General features: G+C 49.7%; 1 protein-coding gene across 4 annotated transcripts in view; it reads left to right on the top strand.

Moving 5' to 3' along the window:
- Positions 1–1,827: 1,827 nt before the first annotated feature.
- The window catches only part of CNPY1 (canopy FGF signaling regulator 1), a 38,411-nt gene continuing 21,103 nt past the window's right edge, over positions 1,828–19,135 (top strand). For 3 of the 4 annotated variants that reach the window (XM_009243467.4, XM_054560056.2, XM_054560057.2), the window contains exon 1: positions 1,828–1,955. The gene's annotated coding sequence lies outside the window, so the exon portion shown is untranslated. Of the gene's footprint in view, positions 1,956–12,946; positions 13,035–19,135 lie in introns of those variants that run through there. The other variant, XM_054560059.2, reaches the window with a different exon arrangement.

Genomic DNA, 19,135 nt, shown 5'->3' with positions numbered 1-19,135 from the left:
ATGGGCCCTGAGTGTCACCTCCCTATTTGAAGCCTTCTAGGATTAAATCAGGCCCCATTTGTAGGCAAGGAACGGAGAAGGGGTTTTGGGGAGGCAGTTGGTTGGACCTGTCTCATGATATGTGCTCTGTTCATTCCCAGCTTCCTTCATGTCCTTTGGTAAAGCTTTTCTGTCTTACTCCTGTGGATTCTGTACATTTCTTGAGTGTATCCTTATGCCTTGTGTGTGTTCGGCTGCCATCGTGCCTGAGTGTGTGCACCTGTAAGCTCTTGGCTTCTCCCATCTCTGAATCATGATTCATCTGCAGTTGAAATGCTCCCTTCCTCCTCTCCCAAGTGTTCAAACATTAGCAGAGAGAAGGCTTTCCCCTGAAGCTTCTGCTGTTGCTCCCGCACAGCTCAGGGCCTTCCTGGAGGCAGGGCACGTGGGAACAGCCGGCATTAATACTCCATGATGATTGGAGCCCTGGCACCAATGCTGGGTCCATCCCAAAGTGCTTGCATGCTGACCGGGCACAAAGACAGGAACCCCACAAATGTTGGATTTGGCATTAGGGAATTGGGGATGCAGGAGTGTTTTGCCACTTGTTTGTTTTTGAGCGGAGCCTTCCCCGTGCACTTTGCAATGTGTTGCGCATCCAGCCGCCTTTTCTGCTGAACACAGTCCTGCTCTCACATCAGCCAGGTCACCACTGGGCTATCTCAACCTCCCTTTCCCCAAGCTGAGGTCCTGTGCCCACCAAAGCCAGAGAACCGCCGACCTCCTCAGTCACATCCTCCCAGGAAGATAGGTGATGCCCTCCAGCATCTCTTGTCCACAGACACCGAGCAGAGGCTGAGCTCTGACTCCCCAGCCTGGTCTTTCCTGCCCAGGAGCTGCCCAGCGTCTGCTCCCTCAGTGCCCAGAAAGCCCTGTGCTTTGCGTGTTAGTTGTGGCCTGACTGTGGCCTTCACCAGAGGCTGGAGTCCCATTACGTTCCAGTCTCCACGCCAGCCCCTTGCTGCTGTGGGGGCAGTAGGGGAGGTTCAGGACCCAATTCTATGAATTGCCCGGACCTGCCACCAGGGTTGCCTTGCTCAGTGCAGTGGGCCACCCCCCGATGCTGTGAGTGGAGCAGGCTGAGACATCAGCCCCTGCAGCTGATCCGCCTTCCCGATCAGCCCCACATGCTAAGGCCTGACGTCATCAGAAAGGCCAGGGTGGAAACTCAAACCTGGGGGAACAGGAGCAAGTGTTTGCATCGAGTGTGTGTGTGTCTGTGTGCACACATGCAAGTGCACATGTGCATTTGTGTCTGCACGTGTGTACGCGTGCATGTGTCTATGCATGCGTGTGTGTGCCTGTGTGCACATGTGTGTGCATATGTGTCTCTGTGCACGTGTGTGCATGTGTGTGTGTGTGTGCATGCATGTGTGCGTGTGTGTGTGTTTGAGCTCAAAGTCACCTATCTCAGAGCAGAGAAAGCGAAGGCGTGGAGCAGCTGTGTGGGCTGGCAGCCTATCTGGGCACCAGAGGAGGCACCTGAGGCCATCAGGAGATTGTGCCTGGGTCAGGGAAAAGGAAAGGCGGCTTCTCCTGCTTACCTGTTTTGGGGCCCCTGACCCGCTGCAGTGCACATACAAGGCAGGCATGTCAGTGTCCTCGGGGGACGCAGTGCTCTTCCCGGCGGGGCCAGCAGGGGGACCTTTCCCCCCAGGCTTCGAGTCCTCCGGTCGCCACCTCAACAAGGGGTTAACACCCCCTCCCCCTCCCGAACCTCAGGGATTAAAAATTCATGCTGTCCCCAGGGGATGTGGGGAGGAGGAGGGGATGTGGGGGACACAAAATTAAAAGGGAAAGAGATTATTTTTAATCCTCTTGGTGGGTGCTGAAACAATGCAGGGAGAGCAAAGCCGCTGAGAGTTTGTCCCGTTAGATCCAGGCAAGAAGGCCGGACTCTATACCACAGGGAGCAGGTAATTACAAACTGCACATCTTTCTCGTCTCCGTAAGAAATTCGCCTTAATCCCATAGCTATTGCTTCTCCGGTCAAAGGTGCTCAGATTTTCATAATGCCCGGCGCTGTGGACGAGTGGAATTCACATTTGATACCCACTTTCCCCCTTGGGGGTTTCACGCCGGACCAGGACGGAGCGAAGCGATGGACCCTGCTGGTGCTGCGGGACTTCCCACGCGCTGGGTGGCGGAGCTGGCCCCGCTCTGCGCGGGCCGGAGCGTGCACCTCGCTGTCATTCTGAGGCGCGCCCTGCACCCGCGGCGAGGTGGCTGTGCAGGCCTCACTTGGGCATCGCTTAGAGTAAACACACATTAACTCTGCGTGGAGAGCCATCGAGAATGAGGCACAAGCTCGTTTTGGTTCCCCTCCCTCTTTGACGAACGGGCATGTTCCGAGCCGGAATATCCGAGCAGACTCACTTCTCTGCCAAGTGAAAATGTCAGACCCTGAATGAGAGGTGCCTGGCTCTTTCCTCCCTCCAGCCGTTCCTGTCGGGCGCGGAGTGGGTTTTGAGGGTGAGCGAGGCCGCGCCGTTTGGGAGGCGCTGTTTCTGCGGCTGCCTGTGTGGTGTGAGCCACACAGATGTTGTCACTCTACGGCTTATGCTTGGTTACTCTGACTGCAATAGAAGATCCTCTAGTGATGTGCAGAGCTTGTACCTGTTAGGAGGACATTGAGTGGGTATCGATTTGGGGATTCTTTTGGTTGTTAATCGCGGTAAAGGAGAAATGAGCACGTTTTGTTTTCTGACTGTAGACTCAGACAGGTGGAGTGTGAGGGCATGAATTTTCCTGATTGATGAGTTGAACTTTATCCGTCATGTTTCCCAGGGACTCCCAACACGCATAGCCAGGAGACGGCGAGGCACAAGCACATGTGTGTTGCAGACCGAACTCCATGAGCGAGGCAGTTTTTCCATTGTAATAATATGGGAAGATATTGTAGAGGTATTATGGGATTTTAAAATTAAAATTCTTTTCAGTTGGATTTGATTGGAAAAAAAGATTCTCAGCAACCTATTTTAGGAGGAGGTGGCAGGAACCATAAAATATAGCAGTGGATCATCTGGGGTCCTCCTTCTATTTTTGAGACAGAGTCTCGCACTCTCGCCCAGGCTGGAGTGCAGTGGCGCCATCTCAGCTCACTGCAAGCTCTGCCTCCCAGGTTCATGCCATTCTCCTGCCTCAGCCTCCCGAGTAGTAGCTGGGACTACAGGCACCCACCACCACGCCTGGCTAATTTTTTGTATTTTTAGTAGAGACGGGGTTTCACCGTGTTAGCCAGGATGGTCTGGATCTCCTGACCTTGTGATCTGCCCGCCTCGGCCTCCCAAAGTGCTGGGAGTACAGGCGTGAGCCACCGCGCCCGGCCCATCTGGGGTCCTCCTTCTAAAGAGCTGGAGAAGGCTGTTTAAGAACAGTTGAGAAAGGCAGTGACCTACAGGAAGACACAGAGCCTGCAGGGACACACAGAGACACAGCTCTCTTCTGTGAGCAGAACCCACGAAGCTAGCTTTGTCATCAATCAGCTATAAAACCAATCATGCTGAATTTTCAGAACGAATTTTTCCTTTCTGAATGTTAGTATCATTTTAACTTATGAAGTATCCTCCTAGACATCGATCTCTGCAAAATCTTATGTATTAGTTTGAGCAGATGCTGACGCATATCTTGCTTTATTTGCTCAAGCTGTCAGTCTGGAATCCAGGTTGATCTGGTTCTCACACTTTAACCTGATCCACGCAGGGGAAGTGACAGTGCACACAGCGAGGGCCGCTCGTCTTGCTTGGGGCTTCTTGCTGTTGCTTCTGGGCTGACAGTGGCCAGAGGCCCAGGGCTTAGGTGGCTCTAGGGAACTGGTGAAGCAAAACAAGCCTTTTCTCCACTTCTGAGGCACTGCCCTGGAGCTCTGCCCAGGCTCTCTCTTAGGCCAGCACCCATTGGGCCTGACATTCTTGCTGGGATTCCCTATTTGCTGTCTGCCTGGTGTGATTGTGTGAAGCTGAATGCAGAGAAAGCTCCCAGAGGGTCAACCGAGCTGCTCTTAGGAAACAGAAGTACAAATAAGGAATTATCCCCTCTCTGAACGCTGGCCGTGTCTCTGTGGGCACAACCCCATCTGACAAGGAAGTGCCGATATCCTACACTGCAGAGAGAGGAAGAGAAGGACGTACTTTGAGCAGCCTGTAAGTCAGGACCGGCCAGTTGAAGGCTTGGCGGTGTCCAACACCAGACTGCGCAGTCCAGACACTGTTTTGAAACTTCTAAATTGGTCATCGAAGCCTCTCGAACTTAAATGTCATGGCTAGCCTAATTACCTACATGTTATTTAGATTCTATTTCTTGAATCTCTGTTTCTAAAAACATGAACATTTAGCACGGAAGGCAATTACTTGTCAAGAATTTTGGCATAGTATAAGCCCAAATTTTCCTTTTAAAAAAGGCTTTCTGGAATGAGAAGCCTGTTAACACCTAGAGGAAAGAGTGAGTGATCACACAGTTTGCAGCACCGGATCTCTGTTGAGGCCTGAGGACACAGGGCACGCATGCCTGTAGGAACTAGGCGGCTTGTGTCTGGGGACAGTCAGATTGGTTCTGGGCTCAGTTTATAGCCAAGGATGTCAAGACAAACTGCACAAAGGGCTCCACCTGAACAAAACTATGTGGAAGGCCAAGGCGGGGAGGCCATCAGACTGGAAAGCAGAGAGCCTTCGTCCCAGTAGAATGACTGAGCCCAAGTTTCTACTTTTGGAGCTAGGTTCTATGCCAGTGGTTCTCAACTGAGGATGGTTTTGTTCCCCAAGGGACATTTGGCAGTGGCTGGAGACATTCCTGGTTTTCACAACTGGAGGGGAGGAGAGGCTCCTGGTATGCAGTGGGTGGAGGCCAGGGACGCTGCTCAGCACCACAGTGCACAGGGCGGCCCCACAACACAGGATCACTGGGTCCCCCACGGCAGTAGTGCTGAGGGTGGAGAAACCCTGTTCTATAAAAGTCAGGAATTTTCTTCACTCAAATCCAGCATGCCAGTGTTTAGAGGAAGTTGTGGCTGTAACCATATAAAGAATGATCTAAGGCTGCCTGGCCTTAGGCAGTGGTTCACACCTATAATCCCAGCACTTTGGGAGGCTAAGGTAGGAGGATCACCTGAGGCCAGGATTTCAAGACCCCTGGGCAACATAGCAAGATCCCATTTGTAAAAAACTTTCTTAAAAAATATAGCTGGGCATGGTGGTCCACATCCGTAGTTCCAGCTACCTGGGCAGGTGCAGGGGTTGTGGAGGGGAGAGGGGCTGAGGGAGGAAGATTGTTTAAGCCCAGGAGTTTAAGGCTATAGTGAGCTATAATTGTGCCACTATACTCCAGCCTGGGTAACAGAGTGAGTCTCTGTCTCAAAAAAAAAAAAAAAAAAGAAAGAAAAAAAAAGACCCTGCTGGTGATGTGTGTTTATTTCCATTTAAAAACCTTTGCTGCCAGTTGTGGACCTCTGACTATAGTTAGGGCCAATGTGGAGAGAGACACGTCGGCAGGACAGGAAGAGGCTAAGGTGGTTGTGGAACCGTGCCCCAAATCCGGTGAAGCAGTGCACTGGATTGAACAGTGCCCCCCAAATTTGCATCCAGTGTGGGCTGGGCACAGTGCCTCATGCCTATAATACCATAATTTGGGAGGCTGAGGCTGGTGGATCACTTGAGGTTAGGAGTTCGAGACCAGCCTGGCCAACATGGTAAAACCCATCTCTACTAAAAATACAATAAATTAGCTGGGCGTGGTGGCAGGTGCCCATAATCCCAGCTACTCGGGAGGTTGAGGCAGGAGAATGGCTTGAGCCAGGGAGGCAGAGGTTGCAGTGACCTGAGATCACGCCACTGCACTCCAGCCTGCGTGACAGAGTAAGACTCTGTCTCAAAAAATTAAAAAAAAAAAAAGAAAGAAAAGAAACTTAAAGGGTAACCTTATTTGGAAATAGAAACTTTGTAGATGTTGTCAGTTAAGATGAGGTCATACTGGAGCAGGGTGGGGTGGGGCGGGGCCTAACCCAGTGGCCAACATCCTTATAAGAAGATAAGATGGAGACACAAAGACATACACCAGGGAGAATGCCAAGGGCCCTGGGAGGCAGGGGTGCAGTGATGCATCCACAAGCCAAAGAATGCCGAGGGTTGCCAGCAGCCACCGGAACCAAGAAGAGGGAAGGAAGGACCTTCCCTGAGCCCACAGAGAGATCATGGCCCTGCTGGTTCCTCAGTGTTGGCCGCCTGGCCTCCAGAGCTGTGAGAGAGTGAATTTTTGTTGTTTCAAGGCCCTAGCTTGGGACACTTTGTTATAGCAGGTTAGGAAACAAACACAGGCCAGAGGCATCTGAAGCTGTGATGGGTGAGGGTGATGGCCAAAGACCCGAGCCACGTGGATGGTTGGAGGCTCAGGGTCCAAATCCAGCCCACATAATGTGGATCAAGATTTCACATAGAACATCGGACTCCTGGTTTCCCATGAAAGACTGGGAAACAGCCACTCCTAGCCTCTGGCTACTCGCCGGGAGCCAACTGTCCAGTTCCCCCTCCTGGGGTCTTCGGAACCTCCAGGTGCTGAAGCCCAGAATACTCATGTCTGGGACAAAGTTGTTTTTTCTTTTTCTTTTTTTTTTTTTTTTTTGATACGGAGTCTCACTCTGTCGGCCAGGCTGGAGTGCAGTGGTGCTCTCTCTGCTCACTGCAAGCTCCGCCTCCTGCATTCACTCCATTCTCCTGCCTCAGCCTCCTGAGAAGCTGGGACCACAGGTGCCCGCCACCATGCCTGGCAATTTTTTTGTATTTTTAGTAGAGACAGGGTTTCACCATCTTAGCCAGGATGGTCTTGATCTCCTGACCTTGTGATCTGCCCACCTTGGCCTCCCAAAGTGCTGGGATTACAGGCATGAGCCACCGCACCCGGCCCAAAGTTGTTTTTTCTTAGGTAGAGAAGCCTTGTCTATAACCAGGTCTCTAACAGAACAGGGAAGTTCAGGAAGACCTAGACGGCCGTGCTTCAAATAAGATGGGAGTCTCTGACGCTTTGTGGCAGCAGAGACAGTGTCCTGTTCTTCAGCTGGCCCTGGAGAGCCACAGCCTTGCTGTCCTGCCTATGCGGGGCCAGGGGTCCAGCTGACATTTCTGAGTGCCACTGTCTACCCACCCACCCTCTGCTGGACTCTTAACTTCCCTTCTCTCCAGTTAGAATGAAGAAGTGATCCCAGCTTGGCCTCCACGTTGGCAGCAGCTGATCCCCCCATGGCGTAGCTTAACCTGGGACAGAGAAGGAAGAGTGACAATGACCGAGAGCTGGCATTGTCAGAGCTATGTGAACACACTTGCCCAAGAACGGGCGAGTCTGGGCTCCTGGGCCCACCCGCCAGAGTCCTACACAGCCGAGAAGACCAATTTAAAGCAATGAAAGAAAGCGCTGGCGAGCATAAGGCTCCGGTGGAGAGATTTTAATTTTATATTAAAAGGGGTCTTATTCTCCTGTCCATTGTTGAAGTCAAGTCAAAGTTAATTAGGCTCTTTGGGCCCTTCTCATGTCCTTTTTCCTGAACTTTCTGAAAACATCAGAGGAAAGGAGCCCTCTCCAGCCACATGGAGACTGGGCGTGTGTGTTCTGGAGAGCTCTGCTGTCCCTTCTCTAAGAAAATGCAGGACTAATGGTCATTTCTAATATTTGAGGGCGTTTCTGAGGCCCACTAGTAAGCTCATCTATTTAGCAAAGGAGCTCTCAAGCTGCCTGAAGGTTTGGGGAAGGAGCCTGAACTCCTTCGGGGCCACCAGGGCCACGCCTCAGGAGAGGCTCCTGGAGATCCCTGCACTGGCCCAGCAGTGGCCGGGACCCCTGTGTGTGGCTCTCCAGGCCCTGTGCAAATCAGGTAGGCCAAATACTCACATGTCTCATGACTCTATGTGCGTTTTCAAATATTTCTTTGTGAAAAATGTTAAGGCCAGCTGCCGTGGCTCACCCCTGTAATCCTAGCACTTTGGGGGACCAAGATGGGAGGATGGCTAGAACTCAGGATTTTGAGACCAGCCTGGGCAACACAGGGAGATCCTGTCTCTACAAAAAATACAAAAAAAAAATATATATATTAGCAGGGTGTGGTGGCGTGTACTTGTGGTCCCAGCTACTCAGGAGGCTGAGGAGGGAGGATCATCTAAGCCCAAGAGGACGAGGCTGCAATGAGCTGTGTGATTGCACCACTGTACTCCAGCCTGGGTGACAGTGAGACCTTGCCTCAAAAGAAAAAAAAAATTAATTATCAAAGTAACACATGATGATTTTAGCAAGAGATAAGAGAAAAGACGCATGTCTACCTCCCGACCCCATTCCATTCCCATCGAAGTCAAGAGCCTTGCCCTTGCCAACACTACACTTGCTCAGACACCAGGCAGCAGCTGTGCAGGTTTTTGGCTTCGACATTTTAAAATAATAGTGAAACCCCGTCCCTACTAAAAATACAAAAATTAGCTGGGCATGGTGACAGGTGCCTGTAGTCCCAGCTATTTGGGAGGCTGAGGCAGGAGCATCGCTTGAACCTGTGAGGTAGAGGTTGCAGTGAGCTGAGATCATGCCAATGCACTCCAGCCTGGGCAGCAGAGCAAGACTCCGTCTCAAAAAAAAAAAAAAAAAAAAGAAAGAAAAAAGAAAAGAAAAGCATGGCTGCCTAGGATATGGATGTTTTCCAGTTAAGAAGACCATTCTACAGATGGACACATATTGTTCCTGGTGTTTTGCCACCACACAGCGACACTGCAGCCTTCATGGTGATGCATCCTTAGGTATTGTTGATTGGATTTCTCCAGGACAGATTCTTGAAAGGCAGGGGTCAAAAGGTAGGAACATTTTAACCCGAACCCATGTTGTTGGACTGCTTCTCTGAAGGCTGCAGTATGGATATTCCAGCCAGCAGTGGATGACAGAGGCTGCTTTCTTGCATTTTGCCAGTGCTGGATAATAGCATTCTTTTAATTTTGGTAATCTAACCAGTGAAAGATGGTATTTCGCTATTGCCTTCATTCCCCTTTCATTGACTACCAGTGCAGTTAAGCATCTTTCCACCAGCATGCTATTTGGATTTCTTATTTCGAGGTGTGTATTTGTAGCCTTTGCCCAGTATTCTACTGGGTGGTTTGTCTTTTATGCCATTGTGAATGTGGGGCTAGTAACTCTCCCTGTCCCGCCTGATGCGTGCCTCCTCTGGCTGTGATCTGTGTGCGGTAGCTCCTCTCCCCCATGGACACCTCCCCGTCCACGAAGGCATTGGGCACCCCGTCTTGTTTGAGAATGTCCCCTGCCAGCCCTTTGTTACACAAATCGCTTTCTGAATTTTCTTCCATTACTGCATGCTTTTCTTTTCTGTCTACTTGTGGAGTCGATATGGAGAGTGTTTTCTGGGTGAACATCATGGCGTTTACCAGTGCCGTGTATCAAATAAGCCTTGCTCCCCCGACACTGAGTTGGAATGACACTTTGTCACTTTTTTACAAAGATGAATTTGTGGAAAATTAAGATATCAGATATTCTCTCACACCTTCTGAACATCAAAAGTATTTTTATAGCATTTTTTAGGATATTTGTTAAATTCTGCATTTTATTCTAGCTGTGTATGTACTGTAACACATTTCTATCCTTAATTACATTTTTAATCTTGTACCCCCATTCCCTAGCATGAGATTTTGCTCATAATAGGTTTTCAATGTCTGGAAAATGAAAGAATAAGTAATTGATAATAGCTATGTCATGTTAATTCTATGAGGAGTTGGGGACTATTTCTGATATTTTGTGAAGACTCTAGGAAAGTGATACAATATCAAGAAAAACAGAGGAGTTAGGCACCTGCTCACATACTGGGTATTTAATTTGATGTTAGGCACCTGTTCACCTACTGGGTATTTAATTTAATGACGTTGTGTCTGGGATGTCAGGTTTTAGCTGATCAAGACTAGCATGATATAAAAAGAGTCCACAAGATCAGAATTGGTGTTTCATAGATAAGACACAAATAGTGTGGCTTTGGGGTCTAGGAAGCCCTGTTTATCCAGACAGTAGTTTTGCAGTATACTAAGCCCTGTTGGGTGTGGGCCTGAGATGGAGTCTGTGGTCCTACCGGTACTGGCTGGAACAAATTTGAAAATCTGTAGCAGAATATATTACATGAGCAGAAGCGCAATGTTCTGATCAACCAAATATTCTGTTTAAGATGGGGAAACATTGCATTTAGAATTTGGAAATAAAGAAAGATGAGCCGGGTGTGGTGGCTCACGCCTGTAATCCCAGCACTTTGGGAGGCCGAGGCAGGTGGATCACCTGAGGTCGGGAGTTTGAGACCAGCCTGACCGACATGGAGAAACTAAAAATACAAAATTAACCAGGTGTGATGGCGCATGCCTGTAATCCCAGCTACTCGGGAGGCTGAGGCAGGAGAATAGCTTGAACCCAGGAGGCGGAGGTTGCAGTGAGCTGAGATTGTACCATTGCACTCCAGTCTGGGCAACAAAGAGTGAAACTCTGTTTCAAAAAATAAAAAAAAAAAAGAAAGAAAGATGAAATGCTATACTATCCTCAGGGAGAAGAAATAAACAGGCGATTCAATATTCCTGAACAGACAAAAATAGCCATCATCTGAGGGTGTGAAGTACTGAGAGAGAGAGAAAGATGATAGTAGCATAGCATGGCGTTAGGGGTAATTCACCAGGTGCTGATGGCATGTGTGTTCCATTTCATAAATACAAACAACAGGTGCAGCTGTGCTGCCAGGTGCTGAGGGTTGTGCTAGCCACCACCTAATAGACCTGAATCTTCCCTCGGGCCCCTTAGAACAGTGGTCCCTAACCTTTATGAGTCTTCCCTCAGGCCCCTTAGAGCAGCAGTCCCCAACATTTATGGCACCAGGGATCGGTTTCATGGATGACAATTTTTCCAATGACCAGGGAGGGAGGGGGAGATGGTTTGGGGATGATTCAAGCACATTATATTTATTGTGCATTTTATTTCTATTATTACATTGTAATATATAAAGAAATAATTATACAACTCACTGTAATGTAGAATCAGTGGGAGCCCTGAGCTTGTTTTCCTACAACTAGATGGTCCCATCTCAGGGGTGATTGGAGACAGTGACAGATCATCAGGCATTAGATTCTCATTGGGAGCCCACAACCTAGATCCCTTGCATATGCCGTTCACAATAGGGTTTGTGCTCGTATGAGAATCTAATGCCGCTGCTGATCTGACAGCAGGTGGAGCTCAGGCAGTAATGTGAACAATGGGGAGCAGCTATAAATACAGATGAAGCTTCGCTCACCGGCCTGCTGTTCACCTCCTGCTGTGCGGCCTGGTTCCTGACAGCCTGCAGACTGGTACTGGTCCAAGTCCTGGGGGTTGAGGACCCCCGCCTTAGAGGAAAGTTATTCTTTTGTCATTCGTATCTTGGAGGGAAAATGAAGCTACCCTTTGGCAGGTGTGGCTTGCGCAGTGCCTGAGTTTACCACCCCACCTCCAGCCTCGAGGCAGAAGCGGGGGCCATTGGACTCCATTATTAATTCTTCACTTCTGAAATCAGACTTCCATTAGCACCTCCGGCTTCCATAACTAAGCACTACAATCCAGGTGTCTTACGCAGAAATGATTCCCTCACAGGTCAAAGGCCAGAAGTCCAGGACCATGGTGTTGGTAGGCTCATATTTTTCTTGGAGGCTCAGAGGGAAAATCTAGTCCATGGCTCTTTCTAGCTTCTGGTGGTGGTGGCAACCCTTGGTGCTCCTAGGATTAGAGACCTATCACCCCAGCCTCTGCCTCTGTAGTCCCACGGCCTTTCTCCCCCATGTGGTCTGGGTCTCTTCTTGTAAGGAATCGGTCACATGGGATTAGTACCCATCCTATCCTAATATGATCTCATCCTAACTGAGTCTATCTGCGAAGACCCTTTTTCTGAATAAGGTCACATTCACAGGTACTGGGGTTAGGACTTGAGTGTGTCTTTGGGGGACACAGCCCAACCCACTGAGGCTTTATGACTGGGGGACCCTGGGGCCCTCCCCACTATCCAAGTCCATGAGGCTGATGGGCTTTGTCCCTGCCTGCCTTCTGTGGGTTGTTCTTGGGTGGCGGGGGTGTTGGGGGCACCGACCCAGCCCCCGTGTTGCTCCAGTGCCTCTGTGGCCTCTTCGTGTTCGGTCACTGCTGAGCAGCTGCAGGGTGAGCATCAGCTCCCAGAGGCTGGAGCTTCCCACCGTCCCACACAGCCCTGGTGGCCGGCAGTGTGCCCTTCCCTCCAGATAATAATGAAGATGTTACAGGAAACAAACCCTAACATTGACCTTTGCAGCCCCTCGTGAAACACCACTCCCTACCTCTGCCACGCCGACCCCCATCTGGGTGCATGGCTGAATGTCATTTATCCTTTGTCTCTGATCTTTGAGTCAGTTTCCGGTACATGAGACTGTTCTCATCCAGGCGGGTTCAGACCATTTGGCAAGAATAATTTCACAAGCCTGGTATTAGATGCTGCACAAAAGTCTAAATACATAATGCATCTAGCCTCGGATTTTGTAATTCTGTCACACTCAAAACAAGCTGTCAAAACTGTCTGGCATGACTTATCCTTAATAAATCCCTAGTCCTGTTAATTGCTCCTTATTCCACTGAATAAGAATTGTTTGAATCCACAAATCGGGTAAAGAATGGAGGATAATGGGATGTGTTTAGAGGATTGCAGTGTTTTTCCCCCAGGACAAAAGGAGCCAGAAGACACAGTGGGCACTGTGCGGCTCCCATAGAGGGAGGCTGGATTTAATGTGCTTCGGCTTTGAGTCTGGCTGTTTTCGAATGGTTCTTTCCGTAGAATGTTCGGCAGGAAAGTGATGCATTGGTTGTCTTGGAAAAAGAGAGGGGAGGCTGAGTTCCGTGACACTGATTGTTCTAGAACCCATTTGGGGGCACCTGCCTGGTGCTATGCGTGACTGGTGTGCTGTAAGAAGCAACCAGAGGAGTGTGCATGGTGGTGTAGACAGGTACAGTGGCTCTTACGAGGACTGCGGAGGTATCCCAGCACCTCCGTGAAGACGAGGTGCTCACCCCCTGTGGCCCTGACACTCAGAGAAAGGCTTCGGCTCCAAATAGACGTGGTTTATCTTCCGGCTTCAGCATCTAACCTGGTTTTGTGACCTTGAGCAAGAGACTCACCCTCTCGAAGGCTGCATTTCCTCCTCTGTGAAGTGGGGTGGGCCGCCAACCTCAGGGTCGGAACTGGAGCAGGGATGGAAGCCCCCAGCAGGGACACCCTGACATGGCTACCGCCCACCCACCTTAGGCCAGGAAGAAACCAGGTCAACAGGCACTTACAGAGTGTGCACCACATGGTGGCATGGGCAGAGACATGTCCTGACGTGTCAGTCACACCCTGGGCCTCCCCCACTTTGAAGTGTGTCTCAGGGCCTCGGTTTCTTGGCCTACAACATGCGGTAGCGATACCCACCCCGCCAGGCTGTCAGAGGACTGCACCTCTATATGTGCAAAGCCCCATTCATGGCTCCTGGCCCAGAAGGCATCCTCAGTCAATGCCAACAGGTAGAAGATGCAGCACCTGGGTGAGCACAGCCCGACCCTCCACTTTGTGCTGCAGCTGTGTGTGTGGATGCACGTGGGCACATGTGTGCACGTGTGTGTTCAACATGTCTAGAGGAACCTCGGTTGTACCCACTAGGAGGAAAGTGCTGTTGGCCTCCAGAGAAAGGAAGATGATTTGGTTGGGGACCTGCCTTTGCAGAGGTAGGATGACGTCAGCCACAGGGCAGGGCACAGGTTGCAAACTGCAGATGCAAGGCCCCTGATGTGAGGCTGGCATGCTGGAAGCTGGCAAGCGTCTTCTGTAAACACAGTCCATAGCTCAGGGTGCCGGGTGCCAGGCCCCTGCCACCACTCTGCTCAGCTGGGGACAGTATGCAAATGTGGGCGCAGCTGTGTCCCACGAAACTTTATGTATGGACACTGAAATTTGAATTTCACATCATTTTCCTGTGTCATTAAATATTATTCTTTTGACCTTTTTTCAATCCTTTATAAATGTAAAAACCAATCACAGCTCATGGGCTGTACATAAACAAGGCGGTGGCCCAGGGACTCTGTATAAAAGGGAGGCTGCCGCCTGTTGATTTCAGACCCAGACCACAAGTGCTAGGAGGACAGGGACCCCTTCACTTTGTCCACTGCTGTATCTTCATGTCCAGCAGGACCCTTGTGCAGAGGGGATGCTCAGGGGCCATGAGCAAGCAAGGGGATCTCAGCGTTTGGCTTCATGGCATGCACTAGACTTTCTACTCTGGGGATGTTCTTTGTCTGTCATTCTTGGGTCCCCTGCATGTAAAGAAACCTGGTCCTGCCCATTAGAAACACCACTTGTTTTTGTTCATGTCAGTCCTTCGCACAGAGCTCCTGGGTGGAGTTTACGGAATGCATGTGATCTCTGCAATCACAGAGCCTCATCGGCGACTTTCCTGGAAGGCTCGCTCCACCCACAGCCAAGGATTCTTGGGCCTGGAAGAATATGGGACTAAGATTTCTTCTCTTCAGGAGCTTCCGAGGGGAGGGGAGCGAGCCTGCCTGCCTGCCTGCCTGCCTGCCTTCCTTCCTTCCTTCCTTCTTTCCTTCCTTCTTTTTTCATTCTCATGCCTCAGCCTTGTGAGTAGCTGGGATTACAGACGTGTGCCACCATGCCGGGCTAATTTTTATATTTTTAATGGAGATGGGATTTTGCCATGTTGGCCAGGCTCATATTGAACTCCTGACCTCAAGTGATCCGCCTACCTCGGCCTCCCCAAGTGCTGGGATTATAGGCATGAGCCCCCGCGCCCGGTCAAAGGGGAATGTTTCATACCCCAAATTTAGAAACATAACCCTCTTTCAAGATCTGGGTATTAACTAACATAAAGATATATAACATAAAGTATAAAGATATATAACATAAAGATATATAACATAAAGTATAAAGATAACCAAATGCACAGTGTCAAGAGGGAAGAGATTTAAGGTAATATCGAGATTATTAATTTTTAAATAGTGAAAAAGTTTTGTTCAAATGGAACAAAATTATCTCACATCTATCTACTTTTTAAAAAATAAGCAGGGGCCAAAATGGAAACAAATGACATGAAGGACTTAAAAGAGACAACTGCTGTAATCCCAGCTACTCGGGAGGCTGAGGCATGAGAAACACTTGAACTGGGGAGGCAGAGGTTGCAGTGAGCCAAGATCGTGCCATTACATTCCAGCCTGGGTGACAAGAGTGAAACTCTGTCTCAAAAAAAAAAAAAAAAAAAAGAAAGAAGGAAAAAGAAAAAGAAAAAGAGACAACTGGTGGCCACTCCCAGCAGGCACTAAGAAATGCCCTGGGACTGCGTGTGGGTCCTCTTGGCCGGCACAATGAAGCTCACACTATCTGTCCTTCTACCATGGGCTCTCGCCTCCAAGTGGAGAGGATAAACAAGAGCCAGAGGTTTCAGAGGAATCCCAAGCAATGAGCTGCCTATTCCTCTTTCGAGAGGGGAGACCATTACAGAAATTCACAGTGTGATTCGGCTTGCAGCCTATTTTATAGGTGTCTCTGTCTTAGCTGATCACTCTTCCGTTCCTCGACCAGAAATGTGAGCATATGGGAATGTATACCTATGGCGACCTAGTTACCCCAAACTTAGGAATATGTTCCGCAAAAATAATTCTACAGGAAAAAGTGATACAGAAATCCTCACAGCAGAGTTATTGATCATTTTTAAAATGTTGTCAATACCCCAAATGTCCCAAAGTCAAGGAACTATGACAGGAGCTATGAATTCTTATTGAGCACTCTGTTACCACTAACTGTGGATATGGAGGCTGTGTAATACCACGGAAACGTCTGAATTCAGTGTGAATATGTGGGGTGGAGGATAGAGAATTAGAGCTACATGTGGATGAAGGCTGGAAAGAGACACTTTGATTTGTCAGGATGCTAAGATTGTGAGTTCATTGTTTCCCTTCAGGTTTGAATTTCATTACTTGAGTAAATACGCAAACAAGACAAAAGATTTTATTTAACCAGAACAATATTAACTTATTAATAGTCTTTTTTTTGCCACTGATAACAGGTCAGATTTGGATTCAATCTGTTCTTTACACTTTGCACCCATTTTTCGTCTTTCTTTCTTATTTATTTATTTATTTATTTTTGAGACAGGGTCTTCCTCCATCACCCAGGCTGGAGTGCAGTGGTGCGATGTTGGTCCACTACAGCCTTGACCTCCTGGGTTCAGGTGATTCTCCCACTTCAGCCTCCCAAGTAGCTGGGACCAAAGGTGCTTGCCACCATGCCCAGCTAATTTTGTTTATTTTTTGTAGAGACGAGCTCTCACTGTGTTGCTTAGGCTGGTCTCAAACAAGAGATCAAGGGATCCTCCTGTCTTGCCCTCTCTAGTGAAGGATTACAGGCATGAGCCACCACCCCCAGCCTGCATCCGTTCTTTCCAGTCTGGCAAAGGTGGTATGGACCTGGGATCCAGGAAGTGCTAGGCAAGCAGAAAGACACAGGTCACCCCTTCCCCGGCTCCTGGGGTGTGGTGGCCTCTTCAAACACTGCAGGTGTTCTCTGATGACTTGCCCTCTCTCCACCTGAAGTGATGACATGTCTGGTCACAGCCTATTCAAAACTTGGTATTTCTTAGACAAAAAATTTTGGAGCCAGAAGAAGATGCGGTGTGTTAAGCGTTGAAACCCGCTTCTAAACTGGAATTGGATTTGGCTCTAGAATGACCTGAATTTGGTGGATCAGAGAAAACATGACCCCTTTTTCTTCCCGGCATTTCTTCCTGGATAGTCCGGTTGGCATGTGCCTGCGTGAGGGAGCCTTCCACCACACAGGCTGCCCGTTCCTGAGTACTGGAACCCAGACCTGCAGGGTGAGACCCCGGACACCACTCACCCACCTGGGGAGTGTGCTGCAGAAGACCAGAAATGCAGCAGAGAAAATAATGACACGAAGGATCTAAACCATTTTGAGAAAATGTCCAGCCCTGTAATACAGTAAAAGTTCTTACTCTTAAGACGGGTGCCAGGAACCGCTAAGATGCCATTTATCATCCTTCTCTGCTTCCTTGGTTCTCTTTGAGTGCCAGTGAAAGGTCCATTCTAGAGCTCTAATTGCTTTCGAATGCACAATATGGTGTCTTACTAAATTCAGCACTCAAGACACTGGTAGTGCCTGGCTCTACCAAGGGTGCCGTCTTTGTGCCTTTTGGGTCTGAGAACAGAGGCATCTTCTTCAGCTCATCCCAACATTGTGTGTAGCAGGACAAGCCTGTGAATCAGGGTCTCTCTGGACCAAATGGCCCTTCCTCTGATCTCTGCTGCATGCTTTCCAGATAAAGCACAAAAGCAGAATATAAAACAGTCAGCAGGTAGCCACCATCTTCCTCTTCCTCCTCCTCATCTTCCTAAACCAGCACTGCCCACACTTGGCTGTGCACACAAATCACCTGGGACTCTGCATGACTGATGAGCTCCCACGGAAGCCATGCTGCTGGTCCAAGGACTACACTTTGAGCACTGGGGATCTGGCCACCCCTCCTGGCAGCTCCCAGATCCTGAGAGGATGGGAGGAGAACGGTTTCAGCAGAGAGAGCTTCACGGGAAAGCTCTTCAATGCCCACTGGCATAAAGGGACCAGTGGGCCTTGGTTCTGGGTCATATGCAGGACAGTGTCCCTCCTCCTGCTCCTCACCTGAGGGGAGAGGACAGAAATCACTGTGCTGCTTAAATGCGTGCCACTTTTAAGGTGTTTAAGATCTAAGACGATGATGGCTATCAGAGATAAAATAAAAACACTGCACCTTTCTGTATCGCATCAAATGCTTTGAAGGATTTTCCAACCAATTACTTGATTAAGGCGGATATCATCGCCCTGGTTCTACAGAGGAGGATGTTAGAAGACAAGAAGATGTGTGGCTGTCCCTGCCCATGGCCAGTGGATAAAAGTGAAGCCAGGCTAGCATTCAGGTGTTTGGGCAGACCCCGAGCCCAGTGCCCCCACTTTGCCGTGTTGCAGGAGAAATTCAGATGATGAACCGTTTTTTGCACATGCAGGTGCAGCCCTGCAGGGACCTTTGTGTTGCTTGGCATGTGGGATGGACCCGCTGGCCGCCTCTGCATGGTGTCCGGGCTTCCTGGAGGTGGAGTCACCTGTTCTTGGTGAATGCTCAGATCCATGGGCTTGGGCTACACCTAGCAGAGCTTGAGGCAGGAGGATGTCACGCTGTGACTGTGGATACAGCTGCAGCTGCGTAACAAGTCCCACAGACAGGAGCCACTAACAATGGAAATTCATTCTTGCACGGCTCTGGAGGCTGGAAGCCTAGGATCAAGGTGTCTCAGGGCTGGTTTTTCCTGAGGCCTCTCCTTGGCTTGTAGACGGCATCTTCCCTCTGCATCCTCACATGGCCGTCCCTCTGTGTGTGTCGGTTTCCTAATGTCCTCTTCCTACAAGGACACTGGCCAGATTTGAAAAGGGACCACCCCAATGACCCGATCTGATCTTAATCCCCTCTTCAAAGGCCCTATCTCCAGATACAGTCTCATTCTGAGGTCCCGGGGTTTAGGGCTTCAACATATGGATTTTAGGGACATGATTCAGCCCACAGCTATGGCCCTAGTTGGTCGTTTGTGGAGGGCATGGCACATGCAGCAGCTGCTGCAGAAGTTGATTAGGAAATAGAATGCCCCAAGGACCAGCGGCCATGTGTCAGCTAAAGGCCAGGGTGGTGGAGACCCCAATCACAGCAGTTTCAGTCCATCTGCTAGGCCAGCAGAGGCAACGCCCGCGACAGCTCAGCCCAACCTAAGGGCTTCCAGGAGGGCTGGTGAGGTTCTAGGAGGCCGAGGAGTCACCAGGAGGGAACAGAAGGTGGCCAGGCGGGACCAAGGGAATGGCCCGAGTGTCACCCTGGGCCCAGGATATTCCTGGGGATGGCACACTGGGTCTGAGGCATTGTGACTCTAAGAAGTAGACTCCTGCTGGGCCATCACCAGCTTCCCGGTCAGCTGAGGTAACCCTTGCTCCTACTGGGTGACCGAGCATTCTGGAGGCACT

The sequence above is a fragment of the Pongo abelii genome, chromosome 6 (genome assembly GCF_028885655.2).
Source record: "Pongo abelii isolate AG06213 chromosome 6, NHGRI_mPonAbe1-v2.0_pri, whole genome shotgun sequence".
In the NCBI taxonomy this organism is placed as follows: domain Eukaryota; kingdom Metazoa; phylum Chordata; class Mammalia; order Primates; family Hominidae; genus Pongo; species Pongo abelii.
Note: the sequence above shows the minus strand (reverse complement) of the source record. Positions and strands in the feature narration are given on the sequence as shown.